At 41.9% G+C, this 22,754-nt stretch overlaps 1 protein-coding gene across 7 annotated transcripts in view; it reads right to left on the bottom strand.

Annotated features, from left to right (window-relative positions):
• Window positions 1-22,754, bottom strand: part of ncanb (neurocan b) — a 188,225-nt gene that overhangs the window by 146,119 nt on the left and 19,352 nt on the right. Inside the window, exon 1 of one of the 7 annotated variants that reach the window (XM_071487449.1) lies at window positions 5,322-5,675. The exons of 5 other annotated variants lie outside the window; for them this stretch is intronic. The gene's annotated coding sequence lies outside the window, so the exon portion shown is untranslated. Of the gene's footprint in view, window positions 1-5,321; window positions 5,676-22,754 lie in introns of those variants that run through there. One more of the 7 variants, XM_071487451.1, reaches the window with a different exon arrangement.

Raw genomic sequence — 22,754 nt, forward strand, 5'->3', positions numbered from 1 at the left:
ATCACCATGAGGTTGACATTTGTGGTTTTGTGTAACATGTCTTGACATTGAATGGGCTGTCATGAATTTTGATACAGACATTCATGCTCACCTCAGGATGAATTATAGTAACTCTGATGATCTCTAAACTTTTCATCTAGCGCCACCATCATGTCAAAATTATAGTATGTTCAATACTTTGGTTTGCTAAGTAGCCAATGTTAGTAATGCTGGTGATATTAATGGAGTTTCTCTCTCATATTGCATTTGTTTGTCAGTCACTGAAGTTCCTCAGTTGAACATCATCAAAATGACCAGACTTGGTTTGGTTTCACTTGTAAAATAGATTGAGTAAGCTGACACTCCTGTCATGCATCTCTATCCATGTCAGGAAGTGTCAGCCAGCTGTTGTGCTTTAATATAGCTGTCTAAGTGTATGTGCACGACTCTGTCTGTAGGTATCCGTCTGTGTCAGGCTTCGTATAAAGCAGTGTGATCAAAAACACAGAAACTGAGTGATGTGAAAACATTAAAAGGCAGCATAACCACAACAATAAAAAACCTTTAAGAAAAATATGATTCACAGCTCTGTGCCTACAGGGAGACAGACAGCAGGATTAGAGAAACCTGTTTTTTCTGGTTGGTATATGGAATGAAAAGCAGAACTGATTTTTTTTTTTTTATACCGACAAAATACACCAACAACAAACCTTTTGAAGCTGCAATATTTTACAGAAATTATGCACTAAGGCATTCTACGCATTATGCTCGTTCAGCATTCAGCATTTGTTTGGATAACACAAAGGAGGGAAAGTCACATTGTGTCTTATTTTGTGTGACTAAAAAATTATTAAACAATATCAACACCAGCAAAAGTTATGCTGCACTCACACACATGCAAACCCTCCACACAAACAAAGCCATCTTGTAAAATAGGAAGTCAGCATGCATGGATCAGCACGACCTGGGTGCAGGGGCTCTGAATAAAATTAATTACTCTACTTTCCTATTCTCTCCCATAAATCCCTGTGATTGGTTTCGGCAACCCCAGAGCTAGATCTCTGATTAGCAAGAAGAGCTTTGTAGGCATTACACTGGTGTCCTGGCTTCATAAATGGCCCCGCTGTGTGGAATTCAGGCAGGGTGAGGTAGAGGAAGACAGACAGAAATCACTCTCAGTAACAATGGCTCATGTTTCTCTTCTTCTACCCTCTTGTGTCTCTTTTCTCTACTGCTGTATTTACGATCTCCCTGCCTGGAAATACAATATCGGATCCAGTAGTCCTTTGTACCTCTACAAATTAAAATCGAACACTTAATCACACACAACAAAATGTGCTTCTCCTTTGGGAATCAAGGCACACAAGAATGGAAAACATTGGCCATCTGTAGACCTCTCAAACGCTCCCTGTTTACCAGCTCATCAGAGTCTGGCAGATACAGCCTGCACAACAATGATGGCCACATTATATACTTGATATCCTTCAGTGATGCATCTTTCAGTTATTTTCTGTGTCTGTGAAGATGTCCCTGTCGTGTTTTTTTGCTAACCAGGAAAGAAATACTAGCAGGCAAAGCTTCAGGAGCTGTCCGGTGCTGAAACCACATAAAGAGCCCACGGGGAGCTTCTCTTTTCCACACTGGCATAATGATAAAATAAACAGCTATGTAGTATTTGCTTCTCCTCCAGGGTGTTTCGGGAAGTGAGTGATAGAGACGCCAATCCAATTCACATCTACTGACATGCCACCTGACTTTAACAAAGGAGGCATCGCACCCAACTGGTGAGACAAAGGAAAGGCCAGCAGAGGAGAGGTAGCTACGAGGAAATCCACCCTCCACACCCCCTCTTACAATCACTGATAGATGCTTGACTGTGCCCCTGTCATTAATTCAGCAGACAAAAACTGTTACCAGATGTCATTATTTATTTATAGTATTTAATAGGGAAAATGCTTCCTTTGAATAATACATTTGGTGGGAGAGGGGTGCAGAGCTGGGTTTGGGGAGGAGGGGGACAGGGGGGACCTTTGATGAATATTCATGAGATGTGTCTGGAGGGATTGTGGTAAACTACCTTTTTTTTTTTCTGGCTCCTGGGCTTTGTCTGCTCCGCCACTGGCCATGACGGCCCAGCTGTGCTGCTCATTTGCTTGGCTCTAGGTGCGGTGGCAAGCTCAATATGGCTAATGCCAGACTATTACATTATTAGCCAAGGCAAAGCTAACAGCAGCCCACTTAGGCTCGACTCCATCTGCTCTGTGGTGTCAGGTTGGAGGAGTGAAAGGATGCAGAGCTGTCAATCAGGCAGATTGACGTCCTCTGGCGGGCAAAGGTACAGCCTTCATTAAGCGGATGAAACGACCCTGTGACTGGGGGAACGAAGGTGCCAAGTGGATCACTGCCTAAAATATAATTTATGATCATATGTGCAAGCATAGGTGCTCACAGGCTCCACTGTCACACACAGACCTGAACCTGAACCGACAACAGAAAGCACACACACACAGTCGGGATCATTTATCCGAACAGAACTGCATATGTGTATAATCTGCTGTGTGTGTTTCCACTGCTTAATTGGATCAGGGTTATCTAAGTCTGTAAATGAGTCTTCCAGCATCCCTCCTACCCCTTCTACCACCACTGCCAAAAACACTACATTCATTTGTAACATAAACACTGGGCTTATAGCTTTGAATTTCAGCAAAATTAAAAAAAAAAAAAAAAAATTCCGCTGTAAAATAACCAGGTATTAGCCCCAGCAGGATCACAACGGACTCATAGCACCACCTCTCCTCCAACTATAGGATTTGTAGCTTGAGGCCCTCAACAGTTAAACAGCCAAACTCGAGGCCCGAGATCCTCTGCGCTGACACTGTGCAGTTGCTTGGCTGATCTCTCTTGTTTCATCCTGTGCCAAGGCGGCTTTGTTTGTTTTAAGAATAGCAGAAGTGTTCATTGTAGGAATATTAATGTCTTACATTTGCAAAACCTCTGTAAAAATTCAGTTTCCCATTCACTTGCTTGGACACTACTCAAGTGCAAAATTGAATTCTTGCCCACTCACGTCCTCCGCTACAAGTGTCTGCACTAAGCTGAACGCAGCCAGGCAGAAAAGACACATTATTGAAATATGTGACAACACAGCCTCATGCAAAGAGCAGATAATGCTATAAGATTCTCCCAGTCTGTTACCTCCCTCACTTTCTTTCATTCCTTTTCTTTCATTCTCATCCGTACTCTTGAGGTGAGATGATAACATTTCTGAGCTGCTTTTGGTCTTGACCACCGTTGGAGTGGAGCCACTAAGGCGCAATCAACCTCTCTCTAAAGGAATATTGTTCATCCACTGTAATGCCTCATCACACAGAAAATGTGAAAATGGGGGCAGTGAACTGGCAATGCCACAGAAAGGAACACTTCGTATGAGAACAATGGCGTTAACAGCAGAGCCTGTGATCCAGTGCAAGAGTCCAAACAGAGCGAGACGACAAGAGAAGAAAGAGACAGAAAGACAAACACAGACACCTTCTACAATATGCATGAGAGTGCAAGAGGCAGGAAGAAGCAGAAGGCAGCAGAAGGACTTAAAGAGCAGTTAAATGTGGAGCCGGAACCTATTAGTGCAGCTGGAGAGCTGATGATGACCGTAGTTCATTGAAACAGTTCAGGACCTGGCAACAGAAATGATCAACAGAAACACACAGGAGCACACATGCACGTATCATATACACAAAGGCCTACACATGGCTGCTCAAGCAGTAAGCAGGGAACATTTTATCCACAGGCAGTCAGAGAATGGAAATGAAGCTCGTGTTCTCTGATATCTGTGTATCTGTGGTGTCGCTCTGCATCAGCCGGGAGACAGGAGCTCCTGATCCATCGGCCAGTCTGTCTGCAGGTACTGGCTTGGCCTTACACATTAAGGATCACTCTGCCAATGTTAAGGCCAAATACAGGAGCACAAGTGTGTGACGACTTGCAGTTGGGAGGGATAAAATATCGGAGAAAAGGAGCGCGGGATCAATTCTGCCAAGGACCGCTGGCAGACACTGTAGGTAAACTGCCTGAGCGACTGCACGTGTGTTGCGCTCATGCATGTGCAAACACAAGAAACATGCAGTGAAAGCAAGGAAGACAGAACGACAGAGAGCAAGAGCAAAAGAGGGGGAGACTGGTAACCATTTCACAAACTGCTTGGTTGAATCTCTGCTTAATTTCCCAGGGGGTCATGAGCGACTCTGCTCCTACTCTGGCTGCTGTTCTCTATCTGACACACTGCCGTATACTCATAAAATGAAGACAAACAAAAAAAACCAAAAAAAAGTCCGAAGCTGTTTTTCTTTCCTTTCTTTTCCACCCTCAACAACATCTCTCGCTGAGAGATCGCAGCCATGTTGCAGTACATGACTGTGGCAGCCCAACAGTGCTCGGACCCCCTCCACTTTGATCAGTTCGTAGCCTTGAGGTGCTGCTGCGTGACGGCAAAGTTTCCTCCACCCGAAATAACTGCGAGACCCATTTGGCAGAGTGTAAGTGCCAACCAAGATAACGTCTCAGATTCCTCCTCTTTGGTTTGCCGACAGTGCTGACAGCCCTGCCCGCGCTGCCTATCGACTTTCACCCAATCCAATAGCTCCCTCTGTCCCTATCTGCCTCACCTGAAGGCTCACGGGGGGAAGAAAGGGGGTTTTCACTACAAGAGGTGGAGTGATGGTCATATAGATTCAAATTATATTTGAAGTTGCTCAGTTGCCATGGATCCCCCATGGGCCTGAGTCCGTAATAAAGACTGAATGAATATTAATAACATAAGTTGCTTCCAAAGCAGAAAACAACAGAGGGAATTATACTCTGCTACATATATTACTTGTTAACAGATGCAGCAGTATTGGACTATCATGACATCATGCAAGCTGGCAGAAAAATGACAAAAGCACAACAGTATAGTAAAACAATAGTGGATTTTTAAAAAGACACAAGAAAACAAAGAAACCAAACACTTCATTTTACTGACAATCAGCCACACAAGTATCCAACAGAGCAGTCTAAAGGGATTTTTCATCAATGAATCATGCTCTTATCATTCTCATCATGGCCACATATCTTTGTCATTAAACAGTCCTGACATCCTCATCTCCAAGTCATTACCGACTGTGGTGAACAAAATCTGTGAAACACCCAGTTTTCCTGTGTGTGCGTGCGTGTGCGTGCGTGTGTGTGTGTGTGTGTGTGTGTGTGTGTGTGTGGGAGTAAAAACAAAAACAGCAAATTGACTTTATCTGCTAATCCTGTAGAGGAATGCCAAAAACAAAACAGCCGAAAAAACAACTCGCCTTCACCTTTCGGGATGAAGTGAGGTCCCGCTGACAGGAGAGTAGCGCGGCGCTGCAGCCTCACAGGAGCGTCGGTCTGATACGGTGCGGGGGGTAGCGCCACGGACAGGGGAGCCGGACCATCCAACGACGCGTAAAAGCCCCGCAAGTGTGGGGTGAAAACGAAGCAGCTGTGGGTGTCGGGTGGAGAGGGACAAGCCGACGGTGGGGGAGAGGGAGGGGGAAGGGGACTGTGTCGTTTTGGGGCTGCAGTGGGTCCCTGTGTCGAGCAAGTGTCCGCTCGCGTCTTGTGGAGACGAGCCGAGGAAGCGGCGGCCGCGATGAGTGGTGCTCACCTCTCCAGCAGCTGAGCGCTACTGAACAAAAGAGTGCTCTGCAGGCTCTCTGTTCAAATAGCAGGAGAGGGCTGAGGGGGAGGAGGAGGAGGGGAGGAGGAGGAGGGGGAGGAGGAATTTCTTTTTTGGGGGGGGGGGGGGGGGGGGGTGCCTACGGTCATCCTGAGGTTGACGCCAAAACCTGACGTTCCTGCAACACTGCCTTACACCAAAACTTGATCTAGTACCGGGTAACGTGGATAAATATATGGGGGGCGCGGGGGGGGTACTTGGCAGATATCCCGCTGATGTGTTATTGTTTGTTCGGTGTGATAAATGATCTGATGTGGGACACAACACCCACAAAGCCATTAGTCCTGATCCCCTGATAATTTATGACACAGGGAGGGAGGGAGGGTTTGGCATGTCTGCCCTACTGTAGGCCCGTAATCCCGCGTACCTTTGTCTGAGCTTGGTAATTAAAAACCTCAGGGATGGAATTACCTTGTTTGGCAGCTTCGCCGTGGCCTCGACCTGAGATTTACTTGCATTGGGCTATCTTAGGCTATCAAATTAGATTAGCCTAAGGCACAAATTGCCTAGGATTTAGCTGGCAGGCGGGAGCAGCAAACGTTGATTCAACATTTTTCACCTGATTGAGGATTTGACCTAAAAAGGACAGCAAGGCCCGCTCGCCTCCTGGGTATTGTAGTCTTTTGCACGAGTTACAGTTCACATAACGAAGATCATTATTATGGTCCTTGTTAAAAGCGCCGTCAGAGAGTGATGCCTGCAGTCATTTAAAAGAGCTTGCAAAAGTGGTCCGAGCATACTGTTCACTCAGAGCAGTGTGAACGACCCACGGCTTTGTTGCATATAAAGAATAATGATCCCCCGCAGGGAGATTAACGCTTTGTTCAGCAGAGTTGTACAATTTAAGCAGAGCTCTGGCTTTTTGTTGGTTTAACAATATATAGCATATATATATATATATATATATATATATATATATATATATATATATATATATACGCACACACACACATAAATAAATATATAGCATACTTTTAACAACTTGTGTGGGGATGAATGGAAGTCAATGAACAAAGAAACAGCGCATTACTGAAGCTTCTGGAGCTGTCCATGGTGCTGAAGCGGTCAAACGTATAAACCATCATCTATCACAGACAGATCATCCACAAACAAGCAATGAAAGTAGCACAGTGAAGTGTCAGTGTTCATTTTTGGTTTCAAAAGGTTTTCTGAGTTTGTTTAGGCTCTAAAAGTCTCACCCTCCACGATGACTCCACGCCATTTGCCATTAAGGAAACCCTGAAACACAGCCTTCTTCTGTGAGCAAACAAAAACAGAAACTGTTGCAGTGATGAAACATGTGTCATACAAGAACGTGGAAACAAGGAACTTAGTCCTCTCTACAATTAAATGTTCCATTGCTCAAACACATTTTTTTTAGCATCATCTAACAGGCAAACTCATCAGAAGTTTTTTGGGAGTCCATTAAAGCTGCCTGTCCATTCTATACCTCACGTGTCTTATATACTAATATAACAATTAAAGAGAACTGCAGAACTTCCCAGAAGATGACTCCTAATGATGCTGGTAATCTCTCTGACCTTTTCTCTCACATCACCATCAAGTCCAAATTTCCTCTTGCCCTGGTCCGTGTTCCTAGAGAAATACACTTTTAATATACACTTTTTACACCTTGGTCGTTTTCAACTATGTATTTTAAGAGGATGATGGATTTTAGTCATTGGACATCTGGATCTTAAGTTATCGGAGAAAAAAGCAGGCAAATGTCAGACAGCTCAGCTCCCAGACCTTTCAAGATGTTCTGTGTTGGAGAGTCACTGATTTTAAAGTCAAACTGCTTTATTCAGTGTTTCTATTGGTTTGAATCCCCTGGTCTGTTTGATATGGGAGGAGGAGACATCTGTGGATAATTTGACTGCTGGTTAAAACCTAGTTCATAAGTTATCAGAGAAACAATCGAAACAAAGGTTAGCAGCACTCTCAGCTCCAAACCCTTCCCTGACATCTCGTATCCACCATATAGCGTTGGCGAAACACTGATTGAAATGGGAAACTGCTTTATTCAGTCCTTGTAATGGTTACATTCACTGGGCCTGTTTTGGAGAGGAGGAGACTTCTGTAGATAATTCAGCTCTCAGTAAAACCTTCTGAATGACTGACACTGAAGAAATCCAAACTGGGAGAAGCTTACAGCAACGCTGGTGAAGACAACAACTGGACCAGGGAACCACTAAAAGGCTGAATGGAGAAATCTAGACTGAGACTTACCCTATAAGTGGCCCAGCACTGATCTCCTCGGGGATTTAAAAAAAATCAGCAGCATCTTAGGGTGTATTATAAAAATAACTGCAAATAAAAGGGATTTTAATACAGGTGTAATGTATTCTCTTCTCCTGGCCATAGTCAGCACTTGTAACGCTGCATTGTGTATGGTCTGCAGTTTATTCACAGCTTTGTTAGAGCGGAAAAGAGACCATTAGCTGAGCTTGGTAGAGTTAAAAGCATGCAAAAGATATTCAGTAACCATGACCATGAGATTAATGCCTGAACTCAGTATTTCTTTCTCCTTTTAAGATGATAAAAGACAGTTTAGGGACAATTGTAATATAGTTTTCAAAATTCAGATCAGGATCAAAAACTATAACATAAATGGACTGCACAACACAAAGCAGTGTATACAGCTCATAAGCCTTGTCTCAGTGCATCAAAGTGAGCTAACTCCCCATATAATGAGCCTTTTAATTATTTTATTCAGTCAGTTTACACACACACACACACACACACACACACAGGGAGAGAGAGAGAGAGAGAGAGAGAGAGAGAGAATACTGAGAATACTGTGCACATACAGTGCTCATTGATTTAACATTAGATGGAAAAACACATGACTTTATATGGTTTTTTTTTTTGACATGCAACTTTAATGATCACTTCTGGGAAAAGATTGTAAAGATGCGACTCAACCCTTTGTCCATTCGTTGATGACATAATGGCTGTGAAGTGGGACCCTCTTCCTGTTCAAAGCAGCACATTTGAGAGATACACTCAAGCTAATTTTGGCTGAGTGCTTGAGACTGTCCTCACCATTAAAGGACAGTTAAAGCCAGACAGACTCTCCAGTGGCTTCGACACCAAAAGGACTCCAGCGCCACAAACCCTGAGCTCCATTATTAGATCCCTTCATACAGACGCACTTCATCTTTAAAAGTCAACACCTTTTGATGATGATGAGGGGTGTAATGACAATGAGGACTACTGAGACAGTGCTTTCTTTCCCTCTGCTCCTTTCATACACTTTACCTCTCTGCTTTTTCTACTCCTCCACTCCCCAGAATGACCAGAAGGCAATCAAACTACAAACAAGAGAGTAAACATAGAAACCGCTTATATCGATCCCTGGGCTTTATAGCTGTGGGTAAATGTGTTTATCTCGTGAAGCCACTACATTATACTTAGATTAAATACATATTTGATGTGGTGGCTGGAACTACAAGCAATGTGCTCCGTGGAAGCATCCTCTGGCTAGACTTTATTACATTTTGTTAATACCTTAATTAGGCAAAGCATGAGAGAAATTAATCCCTGGAGAACTGGCTTCTTAAAACACTGTCCAGCCACCCCTGAAACCCAGTGGAATAATTAGTCAGAGCAGAGAAATATGTTTGTCCCTGAGAGGATTTTGGAATAAAGTTTATCCCTGCCTCCTCTTCTGAGACATGGGCTTTTGTTTGTAAAAAGACTCAGCTCTGAAGGAATAACAATCAAAAAGCCCGTGACAATAATGCAGCATTTCATATCCCTAGAGGCTCACAGAAATCTCAAGATACAGTATATGGTGAATGGTCTTGAATTTATGTGACAAGGTGCAGTCAAGCCATGCAATTCACTTAAGATGAACATAAAATGCTATATATATTTGTTAGGTAAGTAAACAAATTGACTGCTGCCTGTGTGGGCTGGAAATAAATTAAAATGTCAGCAGACATTCAGACACCAGGGCAGACTTCTGCTGTTCAAGCTTTATATTCCCGATTGTTTTCCAAACTCAAATGATGGTCATGAATCAAGGATTTTCTGTGCTGTATACCTCTTTTTGCTTATTTACGTTACAATATCCAACTTCCAGAAACCAAAGCTAGTACTAGCTAGACACAAAAGCCAACCACCCCGCTTCTCCTGCCCCTCCCTCTCCCTGCTGTTACGTGTGTTACAGTGTTTTCCGTTCTTTACCTAGATTAAATTTGTCCCACCACAGTGTCATTATGAATTGAAAATGTATTTACACACTCATAATAAAACATAAAAGATGTCTAATGTGTTGATTTGTGCTGTTGCTTCTCTGTAGAGCTATGTGCAGCGTATTGATTCGCTCAGCCCTTTCTTGCCCCTCGGGGTGCTCAGAGTGTGCTGCATGTGTGTGCCAGGACTGGGCTCGCTGTCCAGTCACAATATGTAATCAACTCGCCACAAATAGAACCTAATTCTGTGGGAAACACTGCGCCATGATAACAGCAATCCACCAAGGTGCAAGTGTACCTAGCTTTTAAAGGGAATGGGAGATGGTTGGTTTATTGGTGACTGCTGATTGGTCTATTGCATGTTACACTGAAAACACTCCCATGATTAATTAAGAGACCAAGCACAACCCTTTTCAACACTGGCCTGACTGCGTTTTCCACCATTAAAATAACAAAAGTGGATACGAACATCCCCTAAATGCAGCAGCGGTGCGGCTCTACTTGCTAAACACCAACATTAGCATATTACCATGCTCACAATGGTCAACATGCTGATGTTGAGCCGGTTAAATGTTTACCATGAACAACATTTTAGTTTAGCTCTCATGCATTCTTACATTTGCTATTAATTAGCACTAATCACAAAGTGCAGCTGAGATTGATGAGTACGACATTAGTTGAAGGTATTTGTTGTAAAAAAAGTTTTTAAAAAAAGACTGACCTGATAATGGTGTTAAATGAACATGAATGTTTGTGCCATTCCATCCAGTAGATGCTGATATAGCCACTGTAGAAGTGAAAACTTTGACCTGGTGGCAACACTGGAGGAAACGTCAGAGGGTCACCAAAGTCATTTGTGTTCATTGGCTGGGAACCATGAACAAAAGTGACCCATTCAATAGTTGTTGAGACATTTCAGAGGAATGTCAACATCGTGGTGGGGCTGGAATAAGGGCAGGAGATGACCATAGTATGATTCATCCTCTGGGGACCATGTATTTCCATAGAAAACTTCAGTGGTTGTTGAGATATTTTAGTCTGGATCAAAATGGTGACAGACAATTCTGTCTCTCAAATTGTGTTACTTCTATACTTAAACTTGCTGTTGTGAGTGCATAAGTGTGTTCACGCTGAAAGGTTTGGCTACATGCAGTGCACTATAAATACCCAGGTGGTTCACTCAAAATGGTCAAAAAGTTGAGTGTGAAAAGCTGGACAACTCTCACCTTCAACAGTCGCCATCTTGGCTGCACACCGGTAGGCAAGGCAGAAAGTTGGTGGGTGACAATCACAGTCTAATGTTGCGATTGTCATTTCTGGTAAGTGGACAGTGGCAGTGTTTGATTGGAGACAACACTACCCTGTCGAAACTCACGCACTACGCCAGTGAGTATACAGTGTACACAGTATACTAGATGTCAGTGCAGTAATGAAAGGGTGTGAATGAGAGCTAATGTCATCCCTAGAGCCAGGGCACAAGCGTGGCTAAGAATCACAATTACATTTATCCCCAAAAGGTTTGCTGCATTTAAATTTGTTCTGCAGAAACAAAAACATTTGGTGCAGCCAACCTGGGCGTTGTGCTGCTCCCAATTAGCCTGAAAAATCCTTGCATTTTCATAGTCACAGAGTTGGAGAACTTTTTAATAAGTTATATAACTACCCAGAAAAACTGATACTAATCTTTAGAAGGGTAAGATAAAGAGCTGCAGCAGCTTCACATAAAGCTGAAACTGATGCACATCCAAGTGGTGCTGAACAACCAAATAAATGTTTCAGGGAGGTTGAGGTGGGCTTTATTGTGTTTGAATGCATGTGAGAGTACATGTTGGGGACAGTGTGGAAAGTCTTAACTGAGTGGATTCCACACACTACAATTAATTTACCATCAACAAGTTCATACATTTCAAGGAAAAAACACACACTCACTCACACACACACACACACACACACACACACACACACACACACACACACACACACACAGGTAACCTTGCACAGCGAACCATTCACTTATGATAGAATAAGCCCAAGGCCACATCACTATGTTTGTACTTGTGATTTTCCCCGGATGGTTTGTCTGCCGAGTACCAAACAAGGTCAGTGAAACAAGCAATAAAACCAGCTGAGACTTAAACACAGAGAGAGAGACAGAGCATATATGCACAGGAATAAACCCTGTGCAGCGAGCCTGGTGAAAAATGTCAGTTAAATCAATAATTATACTTCATTATATTAGTTTGTTTTTCTTATTGCGATATTACACCCCTAAGTGCAGGTTGAATAAGCTTCACCTCATGCAGCATTTAAAACAAGGCTCAGTAATTGCAGGTGTTCTTTTATTAAATTACTGGCTTTATCAATTGAGCCTTGTGTTCAGCAACATCACCGAGCAACTCAACAGAGGAAGGGAGTAAGGTCAAATAGTGCAAGGCTGATGTCAGAAGCAGTTTATGTGTATGTATACATGTGTGACAAATAGAGGGGTTATGTGTGTGTCGTATGTGGGTGGTCACCGCTGGTGCCAATTCAGACTCCGCAGCTCACTGACCCAGAAATGACTGACACAAGCACTAAAACGCAATCAACAAACCACACCTAGTCATTTGCCATCACTGAGAAAGACCGCCTGCACGAAGAATCAAATCATCTAATGGTAAAAACGAGAGGAGAGGATGGGTGTAGGGAGTGAAGGACGGAAAGAAGGGAGGGGGAGGCAGACACGGAGCGGGGTGAGGCTGGTGTTTGAGACAGCGGGCACCGGGAGGGCTGTGAAGCACTGGAGAAAAAAGAAGAGTCAGCAGACCATAGAAGCTGTAAATGAGGGAGTAATGAAGCTGTGCAGGTGGGGGCAGGTGATCTATAATGAATGAAGCTCAGAGGGGGAGGAGACACAGGGCTGTTAGCTGGGCTTTGCTTGGTCTATAATAAATAGGCGACCAATCAGGGGATCTCTGTCTGACCTGGCACAGAGGCAGGGAGCAGAGAAGGTTTGGCTTAACGTTTAATGATGTTCTCGGCAGGGTATGAGAGAAATACAAAGCAGGGCTGTGCGGAAACTGTTGAAATGGTGAAATCCAGCACTAATATCTAGTATTTTCTCATCTACACTAGTCTATACTAATGTAAGAGCAATATGTGTTTGGCCTGAAACTACTGGCCACAGCTGGTATCAGACAAAAAACTGTAAGGTGTCTACTAAAACATACTATCTATCTTCAGCTAGCTTACTGTTGTAGCTGTAGCTAGTTATCATGTTTTCGTTATGATGAAAGCAAAAACTTTCAGCTTATCAGTATAATGTGGCAGGTTATGAAGTTATTAATTGTATTTCCATTCTTCACAAACAATCTCTAATCTCTCTAAAAGCTTGTATGAAAGCTGATTTATGAACTTTTCACCCATCTATACAAGTATAAAACAAAACATACATACTAATCTTGGTTATTTCCAACTCACCGAACCTCATACTGATATTTGATGATACAAAAACAAGACTTTATTTCTTCAAACATGCGGATATAGTTTGTCTGGATCATAGAAAAAACTCTTGGATCCTCCATGAAGTAATAAATAAATAAAAGAACAATTAAATTAAACCAATTAATTTCATCTTTCAATACTTTATCTGTCATGGAGAACTGACCTAATTTGTGCCACCATGAGCACTAATAACATAATCAGTGTTTGTACGACTGCAGTGAGAGGGCTCTTGTTTCCATCCTTCCTTAACACGTTATCTTGTGAAACTAGTCAAATATTTGCTGAAATGCAGCCACTAAGTGTTCACAGGCAACACACGTATACCAACCACCACAACACAACACATTCCCACCTCTGACATAGACTGAAGGTTAAAAGACTAAATTTCACATTGTCCTTGAGACATGGTTGAAAGCTCCAACTGACAATGAGTTCACATTGTCTTGGTCAAACTATTGTTTACAAGATCAAGAATGAACTCAGCAGTAAACTATCTTAAAGGGATACTCAACATTTTGCTGAAAAAAACCCATCAATGTCATAGACGATGGAGATTTCATGTTTTGGCATATTTAGTCCGAAAGTCGACGTGTCAGATCTGTTCTGATGGCGCTCTAACAGTAACACATATATTTTCGAGGGCATTACTTTGGAACCACCTCTTGGCTGTGTTTCTACCAACAGCCCTTCTCCAAAGCTAATGACAGTTCCCCCTCCTTCTGTCTTGTTGGCTGACAGATAGAAAGTGTGATTAAAGAAAATCACACCCTGTGCATAAATAACTGCAATATATTCAGTTGTGCTGTGCTGGAAATAGACTCCAGTGTATGTGTCAATGGGGAAGAAACTTAAAGATGAGACAACAATGTGCAAACTTTCTTCCTCTTTTACTTTACTGTAGGCAGAGTTGACGTCCATCATCTAAGATGTTCGACAACCTATCAAAGGGTTTCTAAAATATTCAGTCCGGTCTGGCCATCGGTGAGAGATGCACCTCTGCTCATTGCTGGAGACACAGTTTCAAACAACAGCTGTGGGCAGGGAGACAGTGTCAGGATCAAAGACTGTATTCTGGGGCCTGGTTGTATTACAAATGAAACCAGGAGATGTTTAGCTTCTACAGCACTGTCAGCACTGACACTGGAAACCCTTTCGTCTCCTGAGAACAAAATGTCCTCAGTCTGTTTCAGTGCTCTGCACCTCTGCAGCCTAATGCCATCATATTACTGTTTAAAAGCTGCCTTGTCACCCAAAATGCCAACCAAAAAAAAAAAAAAAAAAAAAAAGGGAGTGGGACCTCCTTCATCCATTCCCCTGCATTTCATACAGCTTTGAAATGCACGAGTACTGACTTTTACTATAAAGCGTAAAGGGGACGGTTCAGTGAAAAAGTCAGCTGTAAATGTGTCTGTCACGGTCCACAGGGCCAGGAGCTGGATGTTGGCCAATCTCTTGAGCTACGAATCCAGGAAAGTTTGATGATAAGAAAGTAGCAAGATGAGACTCCAGTATGAAAGTCTTCTCACAGAGTACCAATATCAAATTTTATTTGCATAAGTGCAGCCTGTTGCCCAAAATGAGATCTTCTGACTATTCTCACATTTAATATATGTATGATCAGTAGGCATTTTCTGGCATTTGGTTGTGCAACTGTTTCTCAAAGGGATTAGAAAGTAGCAGCTGTTGTTTAAATAAATCAGCTCATAAGAATCACACCAATGGTTTTGCATATTTTAGCCAATTAACTCAAAATTGCATAGATTTGTAATTAATGTCACATAAAATTGCCATTTTCAAAGTATTTTTAAACTATTTTCCTGGTTGGTCTCCATTTATTTCAATATGCAGAATGAGACAATTGACACCATCACTGTCACAGGCAATTTTGCCATACAGTATACAAACTTTGTTGGTTATTTAAAAATTTTCTTTAACACTGCTCTTATTAAAAAGTTTATGTTAAAAGTGGATGAAATAATCATGTGTAATGTGAAGGGGTTCCAGTGATGAACGTATAATATAAAAAAATAATAATAAAAATTATGACCCAACTCCTTTTTAACATCTTTCAGCTCTTTCTTTTGTTTTACAGTAGTGTCAAAAGGACACTGTGGCAGACAGCAGTGCAACAGCCTTTATATTTTCCTATTGTTTGTTTGACAATATACAACATGAATGCAGCACTGTATGGTGTCTTATGACCAAATCTTAAATATCACAAGTTCCACAAAGAACATTTTTTTTAAATGTGCCACATTCCCAAATGAATTACCACATGAAAATAATGAGACTGTGACAAAAAAAAGCTGACAAATGTTCACTGTGATGGGTTGTAAAGCAGGAAATCAAAGTTATGGGTTAGAAAACGGCCCACAGTAAGGTTAAATATACATGATTTGCAGTTAATGGGCTAAACCTTGCTAAACTATCATGTTCGTCCTTTAATGGTACAGTATCAAATTTTTATGATTTAGATTTATTACTATAGCCAAACATTTCTGTAAGTAGAATTCTTTATAGACAATGAAGGGAAGCTTGACTGAAAACAGTGACGGAGAGTAACACTAACATCGTGCCTTAATGGAGCCAACTCTTTTTTTTTTTCTACAGTCAGTCAACAGCACTCCTGTAGCCCTGTTATAAATCAACATAATGAGGCATAAATCAGCATTAATTAGCATATGGATCACAGACACACAGTAAGATACATAATGGCACATGACATATATTCTCCATTATCGACTCACACGCAGTAGCAGCAATCACCACCTCATCTCTGCCTCTGCCTCTCTTCGCCAGCTCATCATTATTGGCAATCAGTGTACTGTGTGACTTCTACAAATCGCAAGCACCAGTGCAGGCAGCCAGACGGACGATGCCTGCCACTGTTTAGTGCTGCAGGAGACTCATCCACAAACATGCCAGTGACTCTGATGACGTAGAGGGCAGGAAAGTGATGACAGAAACCACCTGACAAATAGCAGAGTTTAACAAGTCGACAATGCCCACTGTGATGAAAACGCTACATGTAGTACAGCTGGACTCCAGTGAATCACAGAAAGAAGGACAAATTGAAATCAAGTAAAGAAGAACCTGCTTCTGGTGTTATAAAAGGTGCATTACACTAATAAACTTCAACCAACTGCAGTATTTTCATCAGTGTGTTCACACCATCTTTCTTTCCTATGTCTACGTTTTTCTCTTCCATCTTCTATTCTATCCTTTGTTCCTCCCCGCTGCTCTCCTCACCCGTTTTCCTCCTTATCTTTTCCTCTCCCCACACAGAGCTCCGTCAATCCGGGTGGGGTGTGGGGTGTGGGGGTGGGGGGTGGGGGCGTTTTAAGTGTCGCCAGTGAGCAAGGAAGCAGTTCTGTCGGCAACGCTCGGCTGCTGGACGGCAAACACACAGCCTGTAGAGGCCCAGCAGTGATCAGTCTGCTGAAGTGTCTCCAAACGCCTCTCCCAGTCTGCCACACGGCATAATCAAGCCTCCCAACGCAGCACGTCGTCCCGGCCCCGCTGACTTGGCTTTATCTGAAAAGACAGCATGTGTAGATAGACCGGCGCAATTTGTACAATCAAGGGCCAGAAAAAGAGTGGATATATTTCAGCCCAAAGGCCTGGTGTCCAGCTGTAGGGCCCCTCATTCATTTGGGATTGGGAGGCAGTTGGCTCTATTCATCTATTCACTTCAGGCTCTATAATTACCTTGTGCATATCATTTCACTAATGCCCTCTTTTCCCACTTGTCTTGCAACCCCACTGTCTCCGACTTCCAGCATTTCCAGCTTCTTACACCTCTCCATATATTGGAGGTTCACTAACAGGCCACACTGTCAACCATTAAAATCTGTTGTGTTTATGAATAGTCACTGGTTCAAACTGTGTAAATCTATGTACTATAACTTAAATGACTTTATAAAGTTTTAAAGTTTTATGTTTCATGAGACAGGAACATACTTAGCCCTTTACCTTTTCCCTAATGAAGACATTTTGTTATTTGGCCAAAGTCATAGAACAACGCTCATTACCAGCATCCTGAGCTGCATTAGTTCCCATAGAAAGAGGCAGGCATAATAATCACAGCTTCCTGTGCATATTTTAGCGTGGCAAAGCATGCCCGAGGCCATATGAATCTGCTTCTTTTTCATGTTGATCTTTCTCTTGTCTTCTGGAGTGAAACAAAACAAAAGAGTAGCCAAGCTGCTGTTTTAGTGCCTCCAGTATGGTAATGCCTTTGTTAAAGAACTGGTGATCCTGCTGTTACAGTAATGTATAATGTCAGATGTCATATGCATCTGTATGAATTTCTATGAATTTGAATGTTTGAACATCTGCTTAAATGGCGCGTACAGCACCCTCTGATCTCTAAACATAGTTATGGAAAAATGACGGAAGCAGAGAAATGTTGTGAACATAGCGATTTTGTGTCAAACAGCCGTTTCAGGGCAAATTTGCAACCTTTTTGCTTTCTATCAGCGCGTTATATCTTTTTATTCATGCCACTTCTAATATAAAAGACTGTGCTCGCTTGCACCAGTATTGCATGTCATTGTTATTCAGCTCTTGTATCTTGCTCTGTGGTGTCATCTTTTTAACTGGAGAAATATTCAATCCTGCAAGTCAATGTGACTCCTACTGGTGCAAGAAATGTTCTGAATTTCTTTGGTCTTTTATATTAAGCCAACATTTCACCAATAATGAAATAATTTGGCTATGGGCATGTTCCAAATGGAACTGTCACATTGTTATACATAGCCATCGAGTCACTGTCATGCATCCTACATACATGCTCATGCCAAGACATGGAGAGAGCCTACTGGTAGTTTCTACTGGGTCTTTATTTAAATAATGGACTGAGCTGAGCAGCAGTCGTGTCCATATGGTCGCCTCCAGCTCTTCCTCCTCTAATGATCTCACTGGAGAATAAATATCAGGACTCAGACGCTTGCAGGGGGAGAGGCTCACAGATAGAGCTATACTCGACTTTCTGGGGAGGGATTTATGCCACTGCGGAGCTGTGCAAGTTCAATCGGCAGGAAAGAAGATGTAAACCACTTTACCAAAGCACGAGGCAGCAATCTTAGAGGAGCCACTCACTTCTCTGAACATTTGTCCTTAACCAAGAGAAAAATCTGGGCAAATATGCTCCTCAATTGAAAATCTTAGTAGATGGTTGACATGCCACTCTCTCTCTCTCTAACACACACACACACACACACACACTATTTACATACACATGCCACCTCACATCTTCTGAGCTGACATTTCTCAAAGAGATGTTGTATCCCCTCTTCCCCTCCTCTACGCCATTTGTTAGCCTGTCAGTTCCCTTTACACTTAACCTTTGAAACTTCCCCGTGCTCGAGTCAGATGTGCCGTATACGTGAAGATCCAAGTGTGTTAAGAATCACATTTATGTGACTCACACTGCTGGTTGCAAGCGTGTTTTGAAAGGAAGCTTGATGCATGTTATGACTCTGTGCCTGGGGTTTTAAATGTCATGTTGATAGTGTTATCATATTGTCTCTAAGTGACTGAATGTCACATGCAAGTACAGAGGAAAAGCATTACTGATAATCTGTGTCAGCTAATAACAATGCAGATGCAAATGTATGTGATTCAAATAAGTGTGAGAGGTTGAACAATTTTTATTTACTTCTCTCGTTCAATTCAATCAGAGACTTCAGCTCCAGGGAAGTGACTGAGTTATTGGTTATACAGCTACCTGGAGTGTAAACACGTCTGCTCTTTGTGGGAGCAACCACAAGGATTTGGCTTGGAGGAAATATTAACCTGGAACTACAAATGTATCTAGGGATGTGCAGCTGTAGACAAACGCTCAGTGACCACTTTATCAGACACATGCGTACAATCCAATGTGTTCCAAAACAACAGCCCAACCATAACATCTTTCTTTATAAAGCTCATGTTCAGTTTTTGGTGACATTGTCGGAAATGTGTAAATATATGAATTATTGAGGTCCTAGTTAAAGGTAGTGTTGTACTGGACTACAGCGTATAAAGAGGTTTTTGTTTGGTCAAGTGCAAAACCACCACTAACTATGACCTCAATTCTAAAACAGACTAACACCTCTATGACAGCATCCAAAAAAATGAGCTCTGTAAAGCTAGATGTTATGTTATGACAACACTGGTGTATACATGTGTGCTTAATAAAGAGGACACTGAGTATATTTGATCTTATCAAGATTTATTTTATGAAAAGCTTTTTATAAAAGAGGCGAGAACTAACATCTACATGAATACAAATGGTAGGATTAAAAATTACTGTGGCTGAATTTAAGCAGGTTAGACCTCAGGTCATCTTCGCCTTTTACTAAGCCTTAGGGGAAAGCAGAAAAAGAAAAACACACGGGGAGATAAATATTATTTCTGTAGATGAAGAACGATACAAGATGTGTTTAACAGACAGTACAACTACTAACTCATGAGCGTGGAGAGCATTTGGCAGGAAGATGTCCAGAGATCTGTAGCAGACAGTGAACCACTCAACAACCATTTTAAACGCTGCGGGGCGCCTTGGAGGCAGGCCATACCGTACTCATGTTTACAAGAAAGCCATTTTGGGACTATGTATTGTAAATGCAACAGTAAAAGGCATTATGGGATATGCCATTCTAAACCATTGTGCTGTGTTGCAGTAGGAAACAGCGAGGAGGCTATATATGAAGGGACAGATACTCAATAAACTTAAGCTTGTAGGCAGCAAAAAAGCTGTAACTCTGTGACTCTGTGTTCAGGCACATTCAGTTTGAAATAAAATGATGGATACAGTTCAGTACGCCTTGGTTTTAACATGAGTGGGTGTACATCAATATAGAAAGAGCTGTGTGGGAGACATAGCCCAGTTAATGCATAGTGCCAAATGGGATTCACAAGCAATTGAAAACTTGGCTTCTAAATGTTTCTTGGTCAGTCTGTTAAAGCTTTACAGAGGCAGCTGGACTTGTTTGAGGTTCCTGAAGACATTTCACTTCTCATCCAAAAGGCCTCTTCAGTTCTAGCTGGCTAGCAGGCAGTTCCAGGCATTTAACCTCTTTTGTGGTCATTAACACCTTGAGTGTTGTTGAAAAAGACTCACTTTGTTGGTTTGTGAAAATCAACAGTGCAACCTGCTTAAAAAGCAATTGCAAACTAAAAAATGGCAAACAACCTGGGGAGCACAAGTCTTGTGCATGACAAAAAGATCATTTGCATAGTGATGAAAAACCCATTTATGACTGCATGGTAAGTCAAGATTGTTCTCCAAGATGTAGGCATACATGTTTCCTTGTCCAGTATCAAGAGAAGACTTCATGAGCATAACCCCTGAGGATTCACCACAAGATGCAAACCCCTGGTGAGACTCAAAAACAGAAAGGACAGACTGCAGCACACAAAAACATGCAACAAGTTCTGGAACAAAATCTATGGACTGATGAAACAGAAATCTACCTCTATGAAAATGAAGGGGAGAGAAAAGTGTGGAGAAAAACAAGGAACGACTGGTGACCAAAAGCCACCACTTCATCTGTTTAAACATGGTGCTAGGTCTGTTGTGGCTTGAGCGTGTATGGCTCCAATAGAACTGACACGATGGAATTTATTGATGATTTCACTGCAGAGGTACAGGAGCATTCTGTCTTCTCAGATTCAGCTAAATCCATCCAAACCCACTGGGTGACATGTCATCATTCATCAGGACAATGATCCTAAACATGCAGCCAAAGATCTTTTCAGGGTGAAGATGTGGACTATCCTCAACTGGCCGAGTCCAGCACTTCAATCTGACTGAGCTGCATTCCTGTTGCTGAAGACCAGACTAAAGGCAGAGAGACCCCATAACATACAAAGCAGGTGGTATGGGTCATTGACTGTAAAGGATTTTACACAAAGAACAAGGATTTGATATCATGTGTATCTGTAAAACTTTTTAACCCCTAAACCTTGGGCACTATGTGTTAAGTCTGGGCTGTATCTCCCACACAGTTCTTTCTATATTGATGTAAACACACTTAAACTGAAATTGAGACTTGAGATTGATGAAAGACTACTTTCATGTGGTATCTATTATTGTACTTCAAATTGAATGTGCTGGAACACTGAGCCTGAAAAACAAAAATTTGTAACTGTCCAAATACTTACAGTGTGCACTGTATATATACAGAAGATGAGACCACTTTCCCATTCACTTGAATGAGAAACTGTGTATCTGAGTGACTCGTGACACATTTTTGTGTTATTTTGTATTTGTGCCACTAAAATGTGAATGTTGTTTGTTCCAGATTAGGGAACCCAAGAAAGAAATAAAGTAAATAAAAATGAATATATACAGATATATGTATATAAATACATACAGTATACCTACATGCAGGTGTAAAGCCCTGTATGAAAATGACTGGATGTTAGATGGTAGCCAATGAACTTATATGAGTAGAAAACTCACTATTCTGCCATAACTAACTCATAGCTTTATTTGTGGTTGGCTGACGCTGGCTCTTAGTGTTCCCGTCAGATCCAAGTGAAAAAGTATGCAAATAAATAATTGTAATGAGAACACACTTGGCACACATGATGAATAAAACTGAACAGGAGAGAAAAACAACCTCAAGGGTCTGGAATAAAAAGAGAAAAGCATGGCAGAGAATGACTAATATAGTATTTTTAGATAAAATATGGCAATAAGTGTGTTTTGGGCAGACCCCGACACAAGGTAGAGTACTTCATCAAACTGATGAAAAAATCTGGTAAATTCAATATTGCCTTAAAGAAGTCCAGTTTATTGATCTGGCTATTGCACTTATACACCCAGAGGTACTGAAAGGATAGAAAAGCTATACTTTAAAAAAATCTGTCATGGCTGACAGATTTCAACACAAATACAGTATATATCATAAAGCCCCACCCTAATCATCTACATGCAGATTATTATATTTGTGGATTGTGAGAGGGCTGAGAGGATCAAAGAGCAAGGTGGATAGAGAGGGATAAAATGGAGAAACGATGCCTGAGGGCAGCTGAGAGGACAAAAAAGGTTAAGAAAATGCTTTTGGCTGAGAGTAGTAGACAGAGAGAAAAGAAACACTGTGAAGAAAGGAGACAGAGGATGAGTAAGAGGGTAGGTGGCATGGGATTTGGTTTGGCGAAGTAGAGGGAGAGGTGGGTAAAAGGCAAAGAGTTAGTGAGACAGAAGTGGCAGAAGGGAAACCACAATTCAGGTCCATTGGGATGCACATATTCTTTGTAGTCCTGTCCTGAAAAGCCCCAGTGTGTGTGTGTGTGTGTGCCTCCCTGACTTATTAAACTCAAGACAACCTCTGCCTTCTGTCAAATCAACACAGCTTTAA

The sequence above is a fragment of the Trachinotus anak genome, unplaced genomic scaffold (genome assembly GCF_046630095.1).
Source record: "Trachinotus anak isolate AG129_WGS33_773 ecotype Australia unplaced genomic scaffold, CSIRO_AGI_Tana_v1 ptg000010l, whole genome shotgun sequence".
In the NCBI taxonomy this organism is placed as follows: Eukaryota; Metazoa; Chordata; class Actinopteri; order Carangiformes; family Carangidae; genus Trachinotus; species Trachinotus anak.